The sequence below is a fragment of the Phalaenopsis equestris genome, unplaced genomic scaffold (assembly GCF_001263595.1).
Source record: "Phalaenopsis equestris unplaced genomic scaffold, ASM126359v1 Scaffold000025, whole genome shotgun sequence".
Lineage (NCBI taxonomy): Eukaryota > Viridiplantae > Streptophyta > Magnoliopsida > Asparagales > Orchidaceae > Phalaenopsis > Phalaenopsis equestris.
Window position 1 is genome coordinate 373,288 of NW_018164467.1, and position 26,892 is coordinate 400,179.

At 36.8% G+C, this 26,892-nt stretch overlaps 1 pseudogene; it reads right to left on the bottom strand.

The window, feature by feature from the left end:
- LOC110018566 overlaps positions 1-26,892 on the bottom strand; it is a 37,490-nt pseudogene that overhangs the window by 7,072 nt on the left and 3,526 nt on the right.

The window sequence follows — 26,892 nt, forward strand, 5'->3', positions numbered from 1 at the left end:
CTCGCTTCCGTGTTGGCAGTTATCCTTCCTCTATCCTTCCCTGTCCTTCACCCTTCACTCCCCCGCTTCCCTCCATTGCCTCCGCCACCAAGAACCACATCCCCTTGCTAATTTCCTATTGTTCCACCCCTCCTCCTTGTTGTTGTCATCCAAACAGCAAGATCCTACTGTTTCCTGCTACTATCTAGTCATCTGACGTTGTTTTTGCCACCCAGACTCACGTCTTTTTGCGGGTTCCTGCTGTTCCAGCCACCCTACCTTGCCCCAATCCCTTAGCCTGGCTGTCGCCATCCAAAAAACAATAAGCATGCTATTTTCCTGGTCTTCCAGCTGCCTCTCGCCCCTTCTAGTCCACCTTATCAACCATCATCACCCCTAGATCTAATCCTAGGGTGAATTTGTGTTGTCGTTTGTTGCAATTTCAAATTTCCATTTGTTTTGTTGTAATTTCCTACTGGAAGTTGGTAATAATATTTGTTTTTCATTGTTGTTTGGTTCAACTCTAGTGTCATTTGGTTTTAGAGCTGCATAAACCTAGTCATATCCTAGAGTATCCGAAAATTTATCAATACGCAACCCAAACTCCACCCAACCCCCCCCCCCCCCCCCTCCCTCGTCAAACCTAAACTCTAACCACTCCATCGAAAAGACAATTGCTAGAAACCTGATTAGAGAAATGATACAATGTTGTTTATAAGAAATCCACAAAAAGATGTCTAGGAACTTTTGATGGAAAATATGCAACAAGGAATCCTCTAACTACAACAGAAGCTTATCGCTTTCGAGAGAGAACAAATCCGGAATGGTCACTCGTAGATACAAATTCATCAAATCAAATAGATGAAGAGCCACAGCCCCAAATATTTGACATTGAATATCAGATAAGCCAAGATCTTGAAGTGATGATGGATTTATCAAATTTTGACGTCTTCGGGATCCAAAAGAATTTCACAGCTTGATCTATGTTTTGACTTTGAATTGAGTTCTAGCCGAGCTAAGCTTGAGTACATTGAGTTGGAGCCAAAGTTCAATGCTCTTTAAGATTCTCCCTGATGCACATTCAGCACTACTTGGTAACAGTTTGCTCCAAATAATAAAAAAGCATTCTCTCGTCGCAGAAAGAATGCCTGCAAATAGCTATTCAAGATGGAAAATCTTCCAATTTTAACTTTCTGTCTTACCAGTGGGAGTGACATACTGATAAGCATATATGTTTCATGGAAAAGTCCTTATTGCTTTTTTTTATCATCTAGAGTTTTCATGAATATCTCATCTCAGGTTGCCTAGATGTAAAAATTTTTCTATAAATCCTGTTGCATGAGCTAAATCAAGTAGATCGAGTGAGGATCTATTTTTTGCTTTCGCTTTTTTCAATCTTACACACATAAAGAAGTCAAGTAAGGAATGAAACACAATTTTTTATTTGAAAAATTCAATAAGGAAAAAATCAAAAAGATTTACCTAGTTAGGTAACGTATGTCAGAAAAAGTTATAAGGTTACCTTACCAACAAATGAAGGTTTCAATACAATATAACAGGCTATTTTAGTTAACAATTTTGATAGTCACATACTTGGAGTTAACTTAGAGACAAGTCCCTCATGAGATAGTTGGGTTGTGGGTCTTGCGGAAGACTGTCATTCTGCAAGAGAAGGATGCGACTCAAATTTAAGGAGATGATTATGATTTAGCACTTATTGGAGACAGTTGTGGTACAGGTCTGAAGGGACATGACTATGGCATGGGTCTTGAGAGAGGTCTGTGGCTCGTAGACGAGCATTAGCATAGGCTTTGATGAGCCATATGTCTTTCATACCTACTAGGAAGATATATCAATGAGACAAAATCATGATGACATTAAGCCAAAGCAGACAATATCTTGATGGGTGAGAGTTCAAGCAATTACACAAGTAGAGCTCAATATGATTTAGTTTAAAACAAACTCAAAATTAATTAAAACCTCAATGCCAAACAATTTTGTCCTACTGCTAACAGAGTTGTGTGTGTGTGTGTGTGTTCAAGATCAAATTATTTCAAATTATTTCTAGAGAGCCACTTTAGGATTGATTCCAACTTAAAACTGCATAAGTTCGGAACTCAACTCATAACTTGATTCAAAAAATTTTTAACAGATTCTAGTTTGGCTCAAAAATCGATCAAAATTTTGAGCAAAGATGCCAACCCTATCCATCACTACATGCATCTTATCTCAGTCATAAAACAGTCTTAGCTGTTACTCCGAGAATCATAAAGGGCGTCGCACAAGAATATGTATAAAACAGAGGAATAATCATCCATTTTCCAATGGGGTATTAAACATGAGCTTTAAAAAAGTTCTACTAATTAAGGATATACTCACCCAGTCAACCAAGCATCCTCTATCTTTGCAGAAAGGGTACCTTCTACTTATTATTTCTAGTAAAAGCACTCCAAATGCATAAGTGTTACATTGAACATCCAGCTGCCGGACCACAGAACCAACTAAACTATTGAAGGAATATCCACCTCTAATCTGACCAGAATTGTTTTCTGATTTTGAGAGAACCATTTGCCAACTCTCAAAATCAACCAGCTGCAAAAAATAAAGGTGATCAGCAAGGTCCGCCTTATTTTCTTTCCCTGCTTTATAATCTTCCGAAGATGTTATAAAATAATAAAGATTATAGATAATATTAAAAAAAAATGCTTAAATAGAGAGATTATTCCACCATAATCCCATGTTGTTATTGTTGTTGTTGTCGTTGTTGTTGTTTAAGCAATTTTGTTCAATCCTTAACTCCAACAAAAAAGATCAAGAATTGATATTAGGTTGACAGTCAATAGTAAACTCGAGCCACAATTAAAAAGCTAATCTAAATTTGAATTTTGCAAGTGCTAGGGATTGTGGGGAAAAATTAGCAAATGATGACTAGTCTAAAACAAGCAATTGATTCATATCATAGAATTTGAGAACTTTGAATGGAAAGATAAGAATTAATGAACACTATGATAATAAAATATATGGGTTACTTCCTTACAAACAGCCTAAATGGATAGAAAGGAGAAAAGTCCAAGATAAAGGGGAAGGTTAAAATTTATTGCATATTGTAAGATAAACAACTATGGGTTGAGCTAACAGTGGATAAAATGTTGGACAATAAAATTGTTGAAAATAATAAAATTACTAATAGGGTGATTTCTATTAAGATAATTATCATTGAAGAAATTATGAAATTGATTACTGCATATGCTTCTCGAGTTGAATTAGAATATAGCTAAGAAAATTAATTCAAAAAGAGATTGACAAAATACTCAATGTTTACCTACCATAAAAAGGACAGATATTGGGGATGATTTAAATAGATATATAGGTTAATAGTTATGAAATTGTAAATAAAAATGCAATAGAAATTATACTTAATTTTGCAATAACCTATGATCTTGTAATAGCGAATGCATGCTTTAAGATATGTTAAAAACATTTGATTGATTGCACCAGTAGAGTCACCAAATTACATAGAGATTCATCTTATCTGGAAAAAAATATTCTAGAAAAGATTGTGCTTAGTGTCAAAGTTTTGGATCTTCTGAACCACTTAAATAGAATGAAGTTGAACTCTAAACATCAAAGCCCCTTTGTCCAATATTTTGAATTTCATTGGAAACTCTAAAATTAAGCATACTCATGTGAAAGGACTCTAAGGATAGGTGACCTATTGGGAAGTTACGTCAATGTGACAAAAATGTAAGACCATTAAGCCAAAGCAGACAATATTTCAATGGATGAGAGCTCAGGTTGTTATAAATGGTTGTGGACTCCGATCTCAATTCTCTGTAAGTGTTTTTGTTGAGTTGATAGATTTGAGGTCAATTTTTCATAAGGCGGATGATATACTAGATAATACACTACCAAGAGATTTTGCCCTCATTTTATAAAAACTTTTTGATATGGAGTTAGAGGTTTCCCATAGGCGAAACCCCTATAGAAGTAAAGGCTAAATATTTCAAATGGAGAAGTGTTTTTGCAATTTATGGGGTAAGAGAATATCACAAGGCTTAAAGGAACATTTACTAAAATAAGAATTAGGTCTATAACATTATATGGAACAGAATGTGACACCCGAGTTAACTCGACCCGCAATGACAGAAGAAAATATTATCAAGCAAACAACCAAAAGTACAATCCAGACTCGAACAACAATGAAAAATAAGACAATGCTAACATGACTAGCATGATCCGGCTACGGCCTAAGAAGAAAAGCGACGAACATTAGTGGTGTGGTGGGTGTAGCCCTCAAATGTAAGCAGAGGGGGCAGTAGGTGTGCGTGGCTGCTGAATGAAGAAGGGCAGCAACATCAGAAGGGGGGCAGCAAGGATGAGAGGCTTCCAAAAGGTGCCAAAGCGGAGCTGTAGGTGCTGGCAGGCTACTGGAAGGGGCTGGAGAAGACAACCGACCTGTTGGAGGGTGTAAGGAAGTCGGCTGCCTGTTGGGACAGCGCCGGGAGGAGTCGATGGCAGCTAGACAGGCGCCGGAAGTGGCTGGCGGGCTACTGAAAGGCGGTTGAAGGAAGCAACAAGACGGGCAGCTGCTCTGAAAGGAGAGAAGCTGACTGGCGGCCTGCTGGAGGAGGCAGGGAAGGTCGGCGTCCTGCTGGGACGTGTACGGTGGTGTCGGCAGCAACAGGAAGATTGCAAGAAGACTGACAACCTGCTGGAAGATGGTTGGAGGAAGGGGCCGAAAGCTGGCTGGCGACCTACTTGTAGGGGCAGGGACGGTCGGCGGTCTACTGGAAGTGCAGGAAGGCGGCGACGGCAGTGGGAAGGTGCGGGAACAGCATAGATAGTCATCATCTTGGACTATTTACAACCGAAGCAGCTTCCTGTCATTAAATACAGCCCTCGGAAGGGGAAAACGCCAAGGACTGAATTCTAAACTCCGAAAAAACAATCAAAACTCCCTAACCTAAGAAAAACAGCACACATACATAATATCAATTAGTAAATAGAATAGATGAGGATTAGAATAAGAAAGAAATAGAAAAAAAAAAGGATATAGAATAGACAAATGGTAGAACAGGAAAGTAATAGAAAAGGAAGGGGGAATAGGAGGGAAACGAAAAAAGAAAGGGAGGGGAATGGTGGGTGGCACATCCCACCCCTCCTGAGAGTCGGCCAGTCCAGTAGGGGCTGGACAGGAACTCCTTCAAGTTCGGGTCAGCACCCCACACCCACCCCCCACCACATCAGAATTTTTGGGTATAAAAAGTAAGAAGTCATTTCAATTTAGATGAGTGTAGCACAAATAGAATGCTAAGAGATAGTGTGGAACTATGAAAGACAAATTAAAGAACGAACAAATTTGAGAAAATAATAGAGTTTCATCAATAGAAAATAAGGTAACCAAACAGAGACTTGGATGATTTCTATATGCATAGTGAGAGGTGAAAAATCTGCCCATTAGACATGTAGATAAATTTAATGTTTGGTGGATTAGGGAAAAAAGGAACAGATCTAAGATTTTAGGGACACAATTTGTTAAAAATAATTTGTGAAAACCATGATTACATAGACCTCAAAAAATTGGGATAAAACTGACGATGATGATGATTATGATGGTGGTGGTGGTGGTGGTGGTGAACTCAAAACATGCCATCAGAGAGTAAGAGGGCATAAAAAATTCAACTAACGGATGCTAACAGCAAGTATTCAGCATGAAGAAATTCATTATGCGATGTCCATAACATGGAAAAGAATGTGCAAAGTTGATAAACATAAAAAAATAAGGAAGATTTACATACATACCACACAATTCATATGCATTTACATATCTAATTCCTAACTTTGATATTTATATTATTACTACATTACCAAAGCATGAGAAGGTCTATATCACTTTTTAAAAGTTAGTGATAGTAATATTTCTAATGTGATAAGAAAAATTTGAGCGTTATAAATGAAAAAGTTAAAAAATTAGGTGTTAGCTTTGTAAATTCATAAGAATTGTGTGTGGTATGTCTGTAAAGGTCCCAAAAAATAAATTAAGTGCTCTGGATGAGCTCATGAAGTGTTAATGTGGATATAAATACCGGCATTTGTAAAGATTTAGGCGATGCCACTCTGAATCATTGGATCCATGTTACCAATTATGCACTTTTATCAAATTGTGCAATTAATCACTTTTGGGTTTTTTTTTAATAAGTCGCAAAAGGTACTGTTAGACGAGCCTGCATATTCTACATATCATATTTGCCCACCTTTGGAGTAAAATCTTCTGTAAGATAAACTGCAGCCGAATTCAATTCTGATAAGGCAAATGGAGGATGCAATTCTGTATGCAAATACCTTAGGCTGCGTGCAATACCCAAAGAGATTTTCATACGTCTAAACCAGGACAGCTGGCATCCTTCACCGTCTACAGTAGAGAAATCATTTATGTTACTAACAGAGCATAAAGGTTTCTTCTTGTTGTTTGTACAGAAAAGAAAGGCTTGGATCCCCAGTTATGATTAAGAAAAATGGTTATAACTCACAATCAAATATTTTCGAAGAAAACAAAAGAAACTCACAATGAAGGTGCTCATATAGCGTTCCATTAGATGCATAATCAAAAACAAGCATCCTAGAAAATGGATTATTTTGCTTGCAGTAGCCAAGTAATTTTGCAGTGTTCTCATGATTTAGCCTAGCCAGATCTGCCATCTGCAATACAAATTTTCATTTTTACCTTTGATATCATATAAATTCCAAAAATATTTGCAAAACTAATACCTTATTATCGAAGTACAATTCAAGATAGTCTGTCCATTGGTCTTTCAAGATGCATAGAGATATTACAGCAATTTCAGGCCCATTCATCATAGTGCCTTTATAGACAACACTGTCAGGAGAAGTTCCAATAATATTACTGAAATCTTTTCAAGTTCTTCCCTGCTGAACCTATTTATATCCTTAAGCATCTCACCATCTGAAAAAACACTAATCCTATAATGAGCATCACACAAAACTACAACAAAATTAGAATTGTATTTCAAAATTATATTAAGGTTGTGGCTACCTATTGATATAGTGATATGGTCTCTCCAGTTTGAATTTCTCATCCATGGTAATTGGATGTATGGTTTTCGCTTGCATTTGTTATATGCAGTGGCTACAACTATGATGAAGAAGAGGGACACTGTACAACCTTCAAGTAAAAGAAGCCATTCGGGTTGCTGTAGCTTTCGATGCTTAGGTTCTTCGCTTGAGTTTCGAGAGGTTCCATTGGCTACTTGCGCTTCTTTTGGGAAACCGCCTAGGAAAGCAAACACAAGCATTTGAGGGCAAATTGAAAGAACTGTGATAGAAGAATTATTTTATTTTACTTTATTTTATGTTTTTCATCTTTCAAATGACATCTCTAATTTTTCAAACAAAGATTTTGGAGATAGGCGTGAAGAAATAATGACTATATGATTAATTTTTGTTGAAATTTGGGCCTTATTTAGAGTCCTTTTGGTAAAAGGGAAAATTGAAGAAGTTTAGAGGTTTATTAGTAAAATATTATAATACCCTATTCAAGCCTGTGTTATGAATGTACAGAGCAGGTTTTGGGCAGTCTACGTAGGTATTCTCTCATGGATACTGATCTAAGGTGCTTCCGCCCGATCTTGTTTGGGCAGACATTCTTAATCTATCCTTGTGAGGTTTATCGCACGTAGGCTCTCCACTTTCTTTCTCTTGTCTGTCGTCTTTGTCAAATATGTCCAACTTTTTCAGTTCTCCTCTTCTCCTGATCATTCATATGATCTGAAAGAGAGATTTATTCGGAAAAGAGAAGTATATTACGATAGACAAACTCGTGAATCCTTTTAAAAATAAAAAGTGAAAAGGAATGTAAACACCTGTTTCATTAGAAAGGAATGTTGATGGCCTTATATCCTAACTAAGAGGAGAACAAGTAAGTTAGATGATCTAGACAGAGAGAATGAATGACATATTCCATAAAAGGAGGTCTTATACCACTTCTCGGAAGTGGACGTCGTGTCCTGTTTCATTAGAAAGGAATGTTGATGGTCTGACATCCTGACTCGAAGGAGAACAGGTAAGCTAGGTAAAAGCCTTGATTCTATTTAAGAAGGGCCTTACATCCATCTAGCTGAAGAGAAAGAATGGCTTATTCCATTAAATGAGGTCTTACACCACTTCTCAAAAGTTGATGTCATGTCCATGTTTCATTAGAAAGGAATGACGATGGCCTTACATCCTAACTACGAGGAGAAAAGATAAGCTAGAGAAAAGCGTGAGAGAGTATGTTTCTGTAAGTTTTATGAGTTTTATTTATTTAAGCGTTGTTCTGAATTATCCTGTGTTTTAAATGTTTGCTGGGTATAGGACACTATGCAAGAATTACACCTTGCCCATGGTTTGTTTAGTTTGTTACTTTTATCTTAGGTAATTTTATTTTACATGTGTTGTTTAGTGGAATACTTCCCTTTTCAGTTTGTACCAAAGATGACCCCGACCACGTGTTGTCTAAGTTAGCCTTTTAGACCTACACAAAAATTTGTGAGAAGCATTTTTATTAGAATTTCAAATGTAGCAATGAAAGGTTCCATTGTATTTTTCATGTTTTCTAATGGCCAAAATACAAATATGACAGAATCCACATCAAAGAAACTATCAAACAACTGTTGGATCATGTCGTGCTCCCTTTTTGGTGTACTACAGTAGCTCGTAGAGTATTCTTTTCATTGTGTTTCTCATTTAAACCATAGGACCGACTATAGACACCTTGCACTCGAAGGTACTTTTGGAGACAGGCTCTTTCAAGTGCTCTCAAGTGTTGGGGTATTGACACGGTCATGGTATTTCTTGGGGTTGTAGGCTCTGAAGTTCCGGCTCTAGTCAAAAGCCCGTTGGCTACTTCTCAGGGTGCATCTTCCTGAATGTGATGAAGATCATCTTTCAAGATACGTTTAGGATGCAGTGCTTTGTCAACTCTGCGCCATTCCCTTATAAGATTAAGACAAACCCAATCAGAAGAGGGATCTATATTGGTCCTCTGAACTATCCCGGTCCCAAATATCAGTGCAGGAAAATTAATCCCTCATTATTTACAAATATGTCTAATAGCACTTGCCTTATACTCTGATTCCGCATTGCTTCTTGAAACAATAGCTCGTTTCTTATTTCTTCATACAACCAAATTTACCTATAGATATGAGTAGTAACTTGTAGTAGACCTTCCATCAGTTAGTTTTGCAGCCCAACTAACATCATTGTAAACTTTCACTTCTCTATTTCTAGTTTTCTCAAAAATTAATACATAACCAGAAGTATTCTTGAGAAACCTTTGAACCTTCCATGTCATCTCCAAATGCTCTTCATTTGGGTTATTGATGGTTAAATCTGCCATGAGGTAAGTCGGTCAATCATGTAAGCATATATGTCGATTAAGTAATATACGGATAAGAGAGCCTGCATATTAATCTAACGAGAATAGTGTCCAAATACTTCTAATAAGAGAGGTTCTAGTTTATTAAATCACTAAATCTAATTTGAAGTGATCAAAATGCAAGAATGAAAATCTTAACAGTCTTAAAGGAGCAGTAAACAAAAATTGCAAGTAATAGCTTTGAGTCCTTCAAAGGTGATGATGCCCATGCGCCTGTGACGCCGATATAGTATTTTCACTATGTTTTCCTATGAGTTTTCCAACGTAAAAGTTGACAAACAGGGATACAATCCTCCTTAGCCTATGTCTAGGTCATAAGAAGAGTTGAAAATCATATTATAGTTAAGAGGGAGACTTAATCATGCAAAATTCCCAAAATTCCTCATATCTCCTATTTAAGTTACAATTTCTTGCTAAAAAGATGTCTATTTCATTATGTTATAGAGTGTTAACCTACTGGTTCTTATTGGCGAAGGTTAGAAATCATAGATCACAAATATTTTAACTACATAATTGATCATATTATAAGTAAATGACAATAAAAAAGTTAACACATCAACATGCGTAGTTCAAAAGCGCAGAAACATTCATGGGAAAAAACTCGTTGTAAAACAACAACAACAAAGCCTTAATCACACTGCGTGGAGTCGGCTACATGAATCCTTTTTCTCCATTGCATCCTATTTAGTGTCATATTTTCATTTAGTTCTAATAAAGTAACATCCTTTTTTATACAATAAGCCCAAGCCTTCCTAGGTCTACCTCTACCTTTCTTAACATAAGTCGAATCAAAAACATCTACTCTCCTAATTGGATCATCAGATGGTCGACGCTTAATGTGACCAAACCATCTAACATGACTTTCTCTAATTTAGTCTGTCACAGGAGTTACACCAACCCTATCACGGATATAATCATTTCGCATTTTGTCTCTAAAAGTAAAGCCACTCATCCACCTAATCATTCTCATCTCGGTAACACTTGACTTAGTATTATGTTTATCTTTTAAAGGCCAACATTCAACGCCATAGAGCATTACAGGTCTCACCACCGTCTTATAAATTTTTCCTTTCAGTCCAAGCGGTACTTTCCTATCACACAAAAGGCCCGAAGGATTCCTCCACTTCAGCCAACCAACTAGAATTCTACTATTAACATCCCCATCTATATCACTATCGCTTTGAACAACAGACCTGAGATATCTAAATCATTCACACCTTTTAATAATTTGATCACCAGAAATTACACTTCTGTCACTAGAGCTACTACTACTACTAAAATTATATTCCATGTATTCAGTTTTAGTTCTACTCAAATGAAGTCCTTTAGACTCCAATGTAGACCTCCATAATTCAAGTTTTTCCTGAGCTTTTTCTCTCATCTTATCCACGAGAAGGATATCATCAGCAAAAAACATACACCAAGGTACGTCCTCTTCTAAAAGAGCATCCATAACCAATGCAAAAAGATAAGGGCTTAAAGTCAATCCCTGATGTAATCTAATTGAAATAAAAAAACACTTGGTCAATCATTCTTTTGTTAGAACATAAGTAATAGTTCTAGTATAAATATCTTTAATGACTTGAATATAAGACATATCAAAATCTTCCATTTCTAGAACTCTCTAAAGAACTTCGCTTGGAACCTTATTGTAAGATTTTTCTAAATCAATAAAATTCAAATGTAGATTCTCCTTATTATCTCTGAACTTCTCCATCAAACTTCTCAATAAATGGATAGCTTCCATCGTAGACCTGCCCGGCATAAATCCAAATTGATTATGAGAAATCTTTGTAATAAGTCTTAAACTATGTTCAATTACCCTCTCCCATAATTTTATAGTATGACACATCAACTTAATTCCTCTATAATTTGCACACTCTTGTGCAACCCCTTTATTCTTAAAAATGGGGACTAAAATACTCTTCCTCCACTCTTCAGGCATCTTTTTAGTTTTTTAAATAATATTAAAGAATTTAGTAAGCCAAGAAACTCCCAAATCTCCTAGACATTTACATACCATCAAGTCCTACAGATTTTTCACCCTTAGTTTTCTTTAAAGTCTCATCAACTTCTTTTTTACTAATGCGATGGTAAAAATGAAACGTTTTATTATTATTAACGATATTAAGATCACTAAGGTCGATCGTACTTTCAGAAACTTCATTAAAAAGTATCAAAATAACTTACCCACCTACGTTGAATATCTTTTTCTAAGAAATGCATTTTTTGATTTTCATCTCTAATACACTTTACTTGAGTTAAATCGTTACTTTTCTTTTCTCTCTGTTTCGCTAGTTTATACATATAGTTTTACCCTCCCTAATATCTAATTTATTATAAAGATCATTAAAAGCAGAATTTTTAGCATCACATATTGTTCTTTTAGACTCCCTACGGACCATTTGATATTTTTCTCAGTTCTCGAAGTTTTTACATTTAAATCAATTGTTATAACATAACTTCTTGTATTTTATCTTTTCTTGCACATTATTATTCCACCAATTATTTTTATTTAAAGATTTTTTTTCTTTTTATTATCCAAATACATCTTTTGCTATTTGTTTAATAATGTTTGCTACTTTATCCCACATAGCATTTGCTTCATCATGAACATCCCAAATTTTGAAATCTTGAATTTTACTCATAAAAATAATTTTATTTGTGTATTTTATGTTCTCATATCTAATTATATGATAATGAATCATAGTATTCTTTATTTTACAACTCTTCATCTTAAAATCTAGAATTAATAAATGATGTTGGATACTTAAATCCTCACTTGAAATGGCCTTATAATCTTTACAATTTCGACGATCTCTCATTCTCATAAGAAAATAATCAATTTATGTTTTCTTAGACTCATTTTTATAAGTAATAAGATGGTCATCTCTTTTCTTGAATAAAGTATTAGTAATAACAAAATCATATGCTAAAACAAAATCTAAAATAGTTTTATCTTCTTCATTAGTCACTTCAAAACCGTAGCCACCATGAATATTTCTAAAATCATCTACCACTCTACCGACATGTCAATTTAAATCTCATCCAATAAAAATATTTTCTTCAAGAGGTATCATTTGTATTAAATCTTCTAAGTCATTTCAGAATTTATCTTTAGACTCGCTGTAAAGCATCAAAAAAAATATTCTTACATCACAAGAACATGAAAGCAGATTTAGCGAGACATGAAAAAGAAAAACATGGAGAATTTCAATAAAAAGCATTTGAAAATACAAGTACAAGAAGATACGAACTTACAACAAAGCTGAGTGCCTTCAGCAATGCACCAAATATTCGTCATACAATGATAAACTTTCCATAATCTCTCACACACGACACTCAACCTCTCTCTCATACAAATATTCTCAAAACTCAAAGGAAAACGACCCTAAAAGTTCCCTCCCAAAAGGAAGAAGAAGAGGACCCCTAGGGTTTGAAGTAGAACCTTAATTCCTATTAGAAGAAACCTCTGAGTATGGACATCAGCTCTAAAGTGTCCCCACATATTAACTTATATAGCTCTTGCCAAATTCGCATTAAAATAATCTTGCCATTTTAATCTTGTCCGAGTCACGGTGTGGTTACGCCTGTGCCCGACGTAGTTATGCCTGAGCCCGCGTTACGCTGGGAGTAACCACACCAAAGCCTAGCTAATTACAGAAAACTCATCAAACGACCGACATAATTACATCATATAATGGCATAGCTAGCCGAGTCAGCTTTCTTTCTGCTTTGTATTTTGGCTCCGTGAAGCACACTCGACCACTATAACCTACCAAATATCGAAATAAATCTTCCACAAATATATAATAATGATAAATAGTAAATAATACGTGATATTTAATACAGAAAAATCACGTTAATTTACATTGTATCACTTCCTGCAAACTTATTTATTGTTTGTCCTCAAGTAATCTCATATCTAACTGAAACTCAAATGATATTCATAGCTCTCATGTGGGACTTCCTGATTTTTCAACTATATTATATAAATGAAATAAAAAAGAATGTACTTCATTTCAGGGTCAGATCATCATTAATGTTGAATAACTTAGTCATTGCTTTAATTCTACTCTTTCTGATCCTAAGCAGATATCAAAACTCTTAATTTGGTGTGATTAAAATTATTTCATTTACCAAGAATATTTTTAAATCAGTTAGTAGACAACAAACCAACCCGAAATCACTTAATCTTTTCTTGAACATAATATCACAAAAATTTCATTAAAAGAGTTTTAGGTCATATCAAATATGAAAGAATTTAGACACACCTTTTTAATTTTCATGCTCAACCTCAAGCTTCTTCTCAAAAATTGTTGGGCACTTTTTTTCTTCTTCTGACTTACTGTCTTATACATTTTTTTCTTCTGTTTAGGCCCAAATTCCTCTTTAATTTATCTGAGAATTATTTATCTGGTTGAACATATTTCTTTTAAGAATTTTAAATGTCAAATCTCCCCTAATAAATAATTCTCAAATATTTCTTGATTTGAATTCTGAAACATTATTATTCATTTAAAAGTTAAATTGGTTGAGTTAAAAAGAGACAAGTAAATTTGGTTACTCACTTATAATTTTAATTACATCGTTTTAATTATTATGAGACTTTTAAAAGTTCAGGTAAAATTTGTTAAAGTGGATAACACAACTATTAGGTCATTAAATTCTAATCCCCCCTTTAATGAGTATTCACAGTTCTAATGAAATCATTATATACTCTTATTAAATTATCAGAAATTTTATCATGAGTCATTAACTGAAAAAGTATAATAACATCTTAGACATATGAACTACTCTCAGACAAGTGTGCATGCAAAAGCCCCTCCCCCGGACTTGTTTCCTATCCTATACATGTCATATGAGATAACACAAGAATGGAATGAGGAGGGCATGCAACAACGGGAAAATATTAAGTTAACTTAGGAGACGCATCACAACAAAATAAAATCATAGAGAGATCGATGGAGTACAGAGAAGCCTACTCCAGTACAGTCTCAAAACGAACGCTAATATGAAAACATACAAAACAAATTCAAAGCAAATTTAAAGCAAAAAACATAAAACACACTCAAATTAAAGAATAACTATTGGATTTCTTCTCAAAATAGTGTTTGATTTAATGTTCTCAGCCAAACCGTGACAAACCAAATTAAGCCTAAAAGAATTCTTCATGATCAATTTTTCTTCTTAGTACTCCCTCATCAGTCATCAAGCCTAAAAGAATTCTCCATGATCAAATTGTTTTCTTAGTAGTCTCTCATCAATCATCCCTACTTTTAACTGTCCCGGAGAATTTCCTAAGTCATCCAATATCATTCCAACTCTAACATATTCTAGAAAAATATGTGTGTTTCATCTCACCCATACTTAGACTTTATAACAATTTCTTGAACTCACTCCTACAATAATCTTCCAAATAGTCTGTTGAGGTTCAAATCGGATGGTAAACCCTTAAAAATAGATGATATTCTAAAGCACTCAGAAATTTCCCCTATTGTAATTCACTTGACTCATCCAAACTCATAAGAGGCACAAGTAGAGAAACCTCCTAAAAAGTCACTCTCTCTGCTCATAAGGAATCTCCAATCCCATCACTGAGGCTTCTCCTATGGGTGGTCCTACAGGCTTGATGTGATTCATGATAGTTACAAGTTCAACTATCTCTCTAACAATTCTAGAGGTCGACTCAAAAAGAAAAGCAGATTTTTCAAGTCATTTTCCAATGAAATCCATCCACCACAGTTTGTTTTTTAGGGTGTCCAATTCTTAAGAAGCAAAAACTTTACTATCAATGCATCTACACTATGGTAATAATCGTCTCTAGAGGATTGGGGAAATGTTATAGATTTCAAAACATCAAAGTCACTTCCTGATATTAACTCTCATGGTAAGTTCTCTCTTTTGTACATCAATCATCACTCATCCAGTGACTAAAAAGAACCTTCCCAAGTATAACGGGGACATCCTTATCTTCCCCATATCCAAAACAACAAAATCAACTAATAAGATGAACTTGTCCACTTTAACCAGAATGTTCTCATTATCTCCTAGAATGGGTTATAATAGAACGATCAACAAAATGCAAGGTCAAAGTGGTGGGCTAGAAATCTCCTAATCCTAATCTTTTGAAAATGATTAGAGGCATAAGGTTGATGTTAGCTCCTAGGCCGTACAATGTTGTCCCACTAAATCAATTTTCTATGGTGCAAAGAATAGTAACTTCTTCTACCAAGGGTCCTAGGACTGAAATGGCTTCAAACGTGAATAAAGGAGACAAAAAAAGTTGATGGCGCATCCCTACCATGCTTCAGTCCTAGATATCACAACAAAACTGACAAGGATGCATTTGTTAGCATATCTTAACAGTCTTAAGAAATGACAAATGCAATAACATCCAACTATTTAAACTAAAGGTATATTTGCCCAATTATTACGAGTCAGTACTCATAAGGGCTATACAACAATATTTGCTACAATATGAGGAATACATTTGATGAGTTTTCCTTGTAATGCGAACTTTAAAAACCAAATGCCCAATTTCTGATCTCGTCATGTAACCCTCTAATAGTAAGATGAACCATTCAAAATTTTGTAAGTTCATTAATGGATTGTAAAATCGCAAACAAAAAACTATGTTATCTGAACATATATTTGATGTGAAGTGATAAATGTGAATACCTCCCATAAATGGAAAAAAAGCTAAGATGGTTAATTTCTCAAGTTACACAAATAGAGATAACCAATTAAATGCATCAATTATTTCCAAGTGAAAGCTGCAAACAGAAACATATAACCCCCCCAAAGTTGGAAGATAGAAAGCATGCAGATTAAACACCTAAAAGAGAAAATATTATTATTGATGACACGCCTTCAATAAATTCCCATCATTCGGCATGAATCTCGAAATATGATATGGATCTCAAGAAAATTTTTTGAGCAAGAAATGTTCAAACTTTGAATAAGAGTCATCCAGAGCTCCGATTTCAACAAACTTATAGTCAAACTGATCGGTTCGACGAGTGGACCCAATGTCCGATCAAAGTGGTTATTATTCCTTCATTAATTGCAACTGGAACTCTATATATAGAGCCCCAACCCTCTCATGAGGGGAGGAGAGCTTGAAACCTGAAAAAAAAGCTTGAAGCTAGAAGGAGCTGACGTCCAGCATCAATTCGTTGTCGACTGCCACCGACCACTAGTCACCAACTGTCGTTGACCACCACTCGTCCGCTGCTGTCAAGCACCTTCGGATGCCGCCCACTTCTTACTAAAAGTCCATCCGCGCACCGACTTTGTGGTTCAGAAGATTGTGTAATCATTTAATGTCTGTGGAACAAGGAACTGTACTTGTAATCTCCAGTTATAGTGGACATTTTCAACAGAGCCAAACCTCATAATTTTTTTCTTTACAAGTTTTCCAAAAAAGTTTTTAGTGTCTCTACTAGTTATTTTTCGTTCATCTGAATGTGTGTTGACTCTTTGTACAACACTAAAACGATAATATATTACTCTACCATCGCGAATCTTTTAGCATACATCAGTTTGGCGTCGTCAGTAGAAAAATGGCATTTTTTATCACTAAAATACTTGCGAGAATTGGTGCATGGCCACCAGATGCAATACTCGCAACAACAAAGTATCCCGCTCCCACGCACATCATTCCAGAAGGAATTCACAGAGCCAAAGGCATCAGGCCTCCACATGCTCTTACCCTGGAAGACGTTACCCCGCTGGCGAAGGTGCCTTGGGTGCTTCTCTGGAAGATCAAGTATGCAAAATAGTGGAGTCCCAACACAAGATCCTCCAGCTCCGACGACAGCCAATGGCCAGACACCCAAATGGAGCTTACTTACCACCAGTTCAGCATCCAACAGGAAATACCCCCCTCGACGCATTCTCTTCTAGTGATGAAACAATTGCCCTACCAAGACGAGATGTCGATTTTCTCGATATTACAAGTTTCATTCATCTGTCTCATGCAGCTCACATGGCGCCGTCCAACCTTATTTTTGCTTCTGTTGATGTCATCTGTGATGAGCTACGACGCCTAGTTCAGGAAGAGTTTCCTTGGGATATAAGGAATCACTTCCCCGCTCACCACAACTTCCAAAAATCCTCTCATTTGACGAAGGCGGCTCTCCAACACCCTATCCCAACGGGCTTCAAACTCCCAAACATCGATGCTTATGAAGAGGTAACTGGCCCATATTAGCATGTCAACCACTATCGAACCATCATGAACATTCACTGTGCCTCTGAAACGTTTTTCTGTCAAGTGTTCCCTACAACTCTCAAGAGTCAAGCTCGTGCATGGTTCTACTCCCTCCATGGGGCACCATCAACACCTTTAATGAGCTTGTCAGACTATTCATAGCAAATAAAAAGATCATAAAGTTTCATCCCACTTATCCGAAGTTCGTCAGAATGAGGAACCCCTCAAGGAATACTTCTACAGGTTCTTCATTGAAGCCCATCAGATTCCGGGAGTGGATATGGAGTTACTGAGAGGAGTCTTTCTTGGAGAGCTCCACAGAGGACCTTTCTATTTATCACTGATACGAGGGACGGTGCGCTTTTACGTCGGTCTTGTCCATCACGTCAAAGTTCAAATCTCTGCATATGAGACCATCAGTGCAAACAAGAAATAATTCGAGCGATTGGGAAGCAAGTGCAAGAATGACGTTGGGGATGCAGATTAAATCTCACAAAAAAAAGTTCGAACCACAAGGGAATCGTGAGCCTCAATCAGAAAAAGAATACACACCATTCAACATGTCACGTGTCAACATCCTAATGGTCATTAAGGATGAAGAGGTCATCAAGTGGCTAGGGCCGTTAAAAAATCTAAATCATGGCGATCAATCTTAATATTGTCATTTTCACTAAGTAAAAGGACATTCAATAGAAAGATGTTTTCAATTAAAGGAAGAAATTGAACGTTTGATATACTAAAGTCACTTGGGTCGCTACTTACAAGAATGAGATGAAGGGAACCAAAAGAAAACCATTGGGATTTTTGAATGAAAAGTACAACTCTAAATCACCTTATTTGAGTAAAAAACAAGTCTATAAACTCCTAATTTTATTCTGGCAAAATTTTCATGTTGCTTTAAACTGTTGTTCAGTAAGCTTTTCTTACTTTCTTACCGAGGATTTATATGTAGAAAGTCTCCTTGAGGGTAAGCGACAGACAAGAACTCCATCATGCCCCAGAAAGTTGAGCCCAAGAGGCAAACTCAATGAGAAGATACGGTACCACTGAAAGTCAAGCCCAAGAGGCAAGACTCGATGAGAATTTATCATGCCCCTGGAAGTCGAGCCCAAGGTTCAAAACTCAATGGGTACTCCTAGAAGTCGAGCCCAAGAGGTAAGATTTGATGGAAAACTACCATTCCCCTGAAAGTCGAGCCCAAGAGACAAAACTCGATGGAAAGATCCAGTATTCTAGAAGTCGACCCTAAGTTGCAAGACTCGATGGAAAGCTACCATGCCCTTGGAAGTCGAGCCCAAGAGGCAAGATTCAATGAGAAGAGATGGTACTCCTAAAAGTTGAGCCCTATAGGCAATACTCGATGGGAAGCTAGCATGCATTTGGAAGTTGAGCCCAAGAGGTAAAACTCAATGAGAAGATCTGATACCCGTGAAATTCGAGCCCAAGAGGCAAGACTCGATAGAAACAACCATGCCCCTAGAAGCCGATATCAAGAGGTAAAACTTAATCAAAAGATCAGGTACCCCTGGAAGTCCAGCCCATGAGGCAATACTCAATGGAAAGTTACCATGCCCCTAGAAGACGAGCTCAAGAGACGCATTTTGATGGAAAGCTAGTAGTGAACAATGTCCTCAGTAGAAAGACTCCAACAGAACAAATGGTCAGCAGAGTCACCACTCAAAGACCTCAGAAGACTATAAGCCTCGGAAGACACAGATACCTCAAAGACCTCAGAAGACTACAAGTCTCAGAAAACAGGTACATTAAAGACCTCAAAAGGCTATAAGCCTCAGAAGTCACAAGTACATCAAAAACCTCAGAAGGCTGCAAGCCTCAGAAGACATAAGTACATCAAAAACGTTAGAAGGCTACGAGCCTCATAAGACATCAGTTCATTTTAACCCCTTATAAGGAATAAGCCTAAGAAGATATAGAGCTAAGAGGGCATAACCTCAGAAGGCAGGAGCCTAAAAAGGTACGCGAATCTTTTTTATATAAAATGCACATGTTAACTTTGATTGCTAACTCCCGCATGATTGAGAAGCTATAGAACGTCAAAAGGCATAAGCCTTGGAAGATGTCGATATCAACATTAATACCCCAGAAGTGAGACAGCGGCAACCCAGAAGTTGGGTAACAACACCCCAAAAGTGAGGTAAAAACAACCTCAAAAGTGACGTCAGAATTTTTATTGCATCAAGCAACTTAAAGACGTACAAAAAAATTTACTGTGTATAAATGTTACATCAGGCGATTGAAATACTACAAAGATCAACACGCACTATACAAAGACAAGTCAGTACATCCTCAGATGGTGGCGACATCGTCTCCTCAAATTATGGTACTTCCATCGATTTCTATGTGGTGATTTCCTCCTGAAATCACATCAACAACGCAGGAAAGAAGATCCCGAGTCACCCTGGACAGAGATGGGGACAACTTTCTTCATCTCAGCAACGTGAAAAAACTTTTGGAGGTCTTATTGGGCAGGGTTAAGGATAATGTTTACGATGGCTTTCACTTCTCTACAAGAGAAGGCCGCGAAAGAAAATCTCGGAGGTCCTGCTAGACAGGGTCAAAAATAACTTTTAAGACGGTTTTCTCCTGCTTCTCCATGAAAGAAGATCGCAAAAGAAATCTCAAAGGTACTACTAGGCAATGTCAAGAATAACTTTCAAAACAGTTTTCTCCTGCTTATCTACAAGAAAAGACTGTGAAAGAAAATCTCAGAGGTCCTACTAGGCAGGGTGAGGGATAACTTTCGGGGCGGCTCTCTTGCTTCTCCACAGAAAAGGATCTCGAAAGAAGATTCTAGAGGTCCCGCTAGGCAAGAACAGAGATAACTTTTGGGAAGACCTCAGGGATATCTCATATCACCTACTGGGCAGCGATAGGAACTCCGCCTCCATTCTCATCTCATTTGTCTATTTATAGACTAAAAAATCTCTCATATTGATGACAAAAGTAAATAAAATAATAATTAAAAAAAATTAGAAATTTGCATTAATTCTCGTCTTTCCGACTTTGTTTTATGGCTTTCTGCCTTCTTCATTTTGAATTCAAAAAAAAAATTATTTCCATCTTTCCAAATTCTCATCATTACCACTTCCACATTTCCAAATTCCCACAATTCCACATAATAAAAAAAAGTAGTTGCATCAGCAAAAGCCCTCATCTTAATGTCTGTCCACGTGAAACTCCTATCCTTTCTTGTGCCAGCATCTCATGCTTATAACTTATTAATTTTTTATTAATAATTAAGTGAAATCGCGAACCGCTCCTGTTCGACTCGTTAAGAAGCTCGTGTTCGCCTCGTTAAGAAGCTTGTGTTCGGCTCGTTAATTTTGTTCGATAAGTTAATGAACCGAACTCGAACTAAGATGTGTTCGTTCGTGTTCAGCTCGTTTTGGCTCGAAATACTACGCATCAAGTATATATATATATTAAGTAGTATTTTAAAAAAATCTAATTGACTACAAGACTAAAAAGATTTAAAATCAATTAAAATATTGATTAAAAAAATAGAATAAAAATTATTAAATTAGATTCAAATGATGTTTTACTATAAATAATAATTTTTAAATCTTGTTCAAACTCTTATTGTCTTATGGCTACATGATTAAGGTTGTTAAAATGACTCTTTGTTCGTGAACAGCTCGTGTTCGGCTCGTTAAGCAAACGAGTCGAACACAAATACAATTTTTGAGCTCGAAATATAAGCGAACACGAGCTGAGCATGGCTCGCTCGTGTTCGGCTCGTTTACACCCCTAAGAGAAATCAAAGCCTTATGTTAAAAAAATAATATATTAAGAATGAGTCATGATTCCCGTGCATATTTATCTGACCCTAAACTTTAAGGTATACATAATTAAGTAAAATATATATATAGGAGGATTCGCGATGTTTCTGTCTACGCTTCTGTCTCTGCTAGGGCTTCTATGGCGATGAGAGTAATCCTTTCATCATGGCGAGTTCGTACGCCAGCGTGACGGCGGGCGGGCGTGGTGAGACGGGTAAGAGGCTTCGATCTTACGCTAGTGTCACCGCTGACGGTGTCCCCAATTTCCCTTCCTCTTTCTATGACTCTCTCGAGATCGATTCTACTTCTTCTTTCGTTCGACGTCCTGGCCGAGTCCTGGCCGGAAGGGGGGGAACTTGCCCTTTTCCTCTCTGATGCTGAGAACGTCGATCTAGCGTCCTCTTGTAGGTTGCACTTGGTTGGAAAGTTCATATATGGGATACCTAAGTTGGATTTTCTTAGAAAAAATTTTGAGTTGATGAAACTTACGGGTGAATGAAAGATTGGCCCTCTGGATAGTAGACATATCTTGATTCAGCTGGCGAACGACGACGACTATACGAGGCTTTTTGCTAAGCGTATGGTTTGGTTTGAGAACTATGGCATGAAGGTTTTAAAATATTTTAAAATGGTCTGCAAACTTCGATCCTAAGGCTGAGGCTCCTGTTATTCCTGCCTGGATTCGTTTCCCGTCTCTGAAAGTTCATCTCTTCAATCATGAGATTATGTTTTCGTTAGCAGCCATGTTTGGAAGACCGCTGAAATTGGATGGCCCTACATATAACCTTACTAGACCCTCCTTGGTTAGGGTTCTAATTGCAGATTCTCATTCCCTTGATAGACTTAAAATGATGACAAGGATCCATAAGGTGGATATGTTTGCTATTTTGGAACCTTTGGTCGCCTCTTCGGATGATCGTATCTTGGGTAAATTCAAAAAATTCTTTTTTTTTGCTAATTCTTCTAAAAAAATTTGGGTGTTTTGGAGGAAGCATATCACAGTGGATATCGTCACTGATAATACTCAGTTTGTTCAAACCTATTTCACTATGGATGCTTTTTCTGGGTTCCTCACTTTTGTTTATGTCGGGACTTCTAATGTTGACCGACTTGATCTTTGGCACAAGCTTTCTATGGTGGGCACTTCCATCAATCACAATTGGATGGTTGGTGGAGATTTTATTATGGTGATGCATGAATCTGAGAAATTAGGTGGCAGGAGAATTGACACTATTTTAATCAACAGTTTCAATGAAGCTTTGGCCTTAGCAGACATCTATGATTTGGGTTTTATAGGTTCTAAGTTCACTTGGAAATGGGGTAAATTGTTTAAAAGACTTGATAGATGCCTTGCTAATCAACATTGGGTTTCCTCCTATGATTTCTCTCAAGCTCAGCACCTTTCTAGAACTGGCTCGGACCACAATCCTCTTCTCTTATCTTTCGACTATTTCAAAAAATCTCCCATTTATCATTTTCGGTTCTTAAATGTTTGGACGAGACATGATGACTTTTTTAGATTAATTGCAGCTAACTAGCATTGCGAGGAGGTGGGAAATGCTTGGTACATTCTTTGGAAATAACATAAAAGGGTGGTTGCTGCTCTAAGGGCTTGGAATTGGGATGTATTTAGTGATGTTCATGCTAGAGTCAGAAAAGCCAAACAAATGGTGAATATGCTTCAGGGTCTTGATGAGAACACCAATGACATCATACAAGAGTTACAGGATACTAATAAAGAGTTGCTTGAACCCTCTCTTTGGGAGGAGGAGTTGCTCCAACAAAAATCGAGAGACACTCATTTTTCTCAGGGTGATAGAAACACAAAGTATTTCCACGCTTGTATTCCACGCTTGTATTAAGCAGCGCTTGTATTAAGCAGAGAAGAGCTAATAACCTCATTGTGAGAATTAAAAACAACGACGGAAACTAGATTAGTGGGGATGAGGACATTGGGGAGAATGTTGTTTTGTACTTTTCTAAATTATTTGAGTATCATGAGACTTTAGGCTTTGTTGAAGCCACTTTATTTGATAATGTTCATCATCATATGGGGGATATTGATCTTTGTGGCATTCCTACGACTGAGGAAGTTTACTCTACCCTACATGACATTAACTGTAATAAAACTCCGGGACCTGATGGTTTCACGTCTGCTTTCTGTATTAAAAGTTGGACTATTGTTAAGGATCATGTGGTTTCGGCTGTCCAGAGTTTCTTTAGAGGGGAAACCCTTGGGAATTATTTCTCTGTCGCTACTATAGTTATGATCCCTAAGAATACCCAAAAAAGCTCGTGGGATCATTTCAGACCAATCTCTTTAACTTCTATGATTTCTAAGGTGATTGGCAAGATTTTGGTCAAACGCCTACAACCCCACCTCCACAATTTAATCTCTTTGAATCAATATGCTTTTATTCAGGGGAGGGGGATTACTAATAATATTATGTTGGCTCAAGAGCTTGTTCTTGATATTGATAAAAAATGTAGAGGTGAAATTAAGTAAACCCTATCTCTTACCCTTAAAGGCTCGGTCCGCTTCCTCAAAACTAAGCTCCTCCCTCTTGTTAATCAGTTTAGTTCAGCCTTTATCTGACACTTATAGTTTCTAACACTAAATTAAAATTAAACACTTAATACATTTAATTAAATATGCTAAATCAAACTATAAAATTAAACACTTATCTCACTGTCTTTCTTCTTTCTCTTTTTCTGCCATTGATTTATGAATTAAGAAAAATTAATATTAGTCATTAATATATTTTCAATTTTCCTCAATTATGATGGTCTAATATGATGGTATCTCACTTAGCCTATGCGGATGATACGATTCTTTTCTCTAATGCAAGCAAGTCTATGATGAAGAAGATTCATAAGTTAATGGTTGAATTTCAATCTGTTTCCGGCCTCTCTTTTAATGCTAGTAAATGCAACATATATTTGGGGAATACGATTAATCGTTCTAATACTTCCTGGATTGCCAATTATACAGGTTTCTCCCTCTCTACCCTTCCACTTAAATATTTGGGGGTTTTTCTTCTTAAGGGCCGAAAAAGACGGATACGATTTAATGAGGTTGTAGAGAAGATTCGAAAAAAAATCTTGGATTAGAAAAATAATTTCCTATTCTTTGGAGGCCGTATTACACTCCTTAAGAGTATCCTTCATTCCCTTCCACTATACACTCTTCAAGTGCTCCAACCCCAAAAAAGTACTATTTTGAATCTTGGAAGATGCTTTAATAAGTTTCTTTGGTTGGGAAATTACTCTGGTAGAAGATGGCTTCCTTGGTAGGAAGTTTGCAAAACTTTTAGCGCTGGGGGTTTGGGTTTCAAATCCTTCCAACATATCGCTGATATTAATGTCTTTAAGCAATGGTTTAATTTCAGGAAAAATGAGTCTTTATGGGTCAATTTCATGCATGGGAAATATTGTTGATTCTCTCATCCTGCTTTGATCACTTGGAGGCTCGGTAACTCCACCATGTGGAAGAGACTGCTTTTAGTCAGGAATTGGGCGAAGAATTTCATATTTTGGGATGTGGGTTCTAGAAATCTCTCCTTCTGGCATGACTGTTGGTCACATGTCTCTCTTCAGTTGACGAATACTACGTTTTACAATCTCAAAGTGTCCGACACTTGGGTTGATGGCCATTGGAATCTTCCTCTTCTTACTAACTTATTAAGGATGGAGGGAGCCACCTACATTTCCAACATTCCTATTGCTCCTCATATGCATGATATTCCTATTTTGAAATTACCCTTGGCTAGCTCTATTACCAAATCTATTTATGTTTCTCGGTATAGCTTTCATAACACCCCTTAAGGTCAAGATGTGTGTAGTTGAGCTTTAACTCCGTCAATGTCTTTTTTGGCTTCACGTATTTTTCACTTAACTTTACCTTGCGATGACAGCCTGAAGATGAAAGGTTTGAGAATTGTCTCTCGTTGTTGCTTGTGTAATTCAGCGGAAGAAACTCCTGAACATATCTTCTTTTTGTGTCATTTCTCTTTATTCGTTTGGAAAAGGATCGTTTTGTGGTTTGGTAACATTATTATTCCGGAGAAGAACCCCTTGCTTACCTCTTTGAGGTGAGGTGCAATCCGAAATCCGAAACGTAAGAGGAAACACTTTTGGCAAATCTATCCTTACATTATTTGTTGGTTCATATGGATGGCAAGGAATGACACTATTCATGAAGAAAAGATGATTCATAATATTATGATTTTCTCTAATATCATTTCTTACATTAATAAATTATAAAGATTGGGGAATCCAAATAAAGGTTTTTTCAGGCATCAATTATTTTCTTGTTTTGGGACATACGAATTTGGAGGGGAGGAGGCCCCTTCATCCTCCTATTTTAGTAAAAAGGTACTCACCTCCTGCAAGTTGGTTTAAAATTAATACTGATGGAAGTTGGAATGTCTTTGGAGCTGGTTGTGGGGGCATTGTTAGGAATTATGTGGGGGACTGTATTCTTTTTTTCTCTTCTCCTTCTTATGCGGGTTCTCCTATCGAGGTGGAAGCTCGGGCTATATTAACCGCTGCTATTTTAGCTCATTATTTAAGTTGGAGGTACATCATTTTTGAATGTGATAATCGTACCTTAATTGACATTTTAGATAATGGCGTCGATGCCCCTTGGGATATTCTTTATTATATTAGGAGGATTAAAGGGTTACTATCCAATGTGAATGTTATTTGGAGTTTCAATTACCGGGAAAACAATCAACCCGCTAATTGGCTCGCTAAATTAGAAAGTTCTACTCAAACTTGTAGAGTGGGATCTATTACCACTCCTCCTTTACATACTTTGTTGGTTGGTGATAATATTGATGCTCCTCATATTCGCAGGGTTGTTTCTTTTTAAGTCGCTTTGGGTGGCCGTGAGGTTGTGCTCGGCCCTTCCTATTTCCTCTACCATTTTCTTATTTCTGTGTTCTTTGGAGACTTGAATTTTGCGGTTTGTGGACATCTATACTCCTCTGTTATGCTGGTGGTAGTTGTCTCGGGTTGTCTGTTTTTACTGTTTGAATTTTTGGAGGAACTTGGACCGCAATGATCTTTCTTTCCATTTACACTAACCAATGTCTTCATGTTTTAGCCCTTCTGAGATGCAGGTTTTCGGAGGTTGTTTCGTCAGGTCCCTGCCCTCATGAAGTTGCTCTTCGGCTTATAAGTTTTCTTACCTTATTCTTTTTCTTATACATGTTCATTTTGGGTATACGTCATTTATTTGGGTATACGTTTTGGTTTGATACATGTATTTTTTGAGTTTATCTCCTTTTGGATACATTTTTTATCTTTTTTGGGTGGAGTTGTACTGAGGAAAACGGAACCCCTAGGATGCTTTGTTTTTATTTTATAGAGGGGATCCTGGTTTTCTCAAAAATCTTAGTAATTGCATATTTTGAAATTAACACGTAAGGAGACACGAGTTGCTCTTTCTATAATATATAATA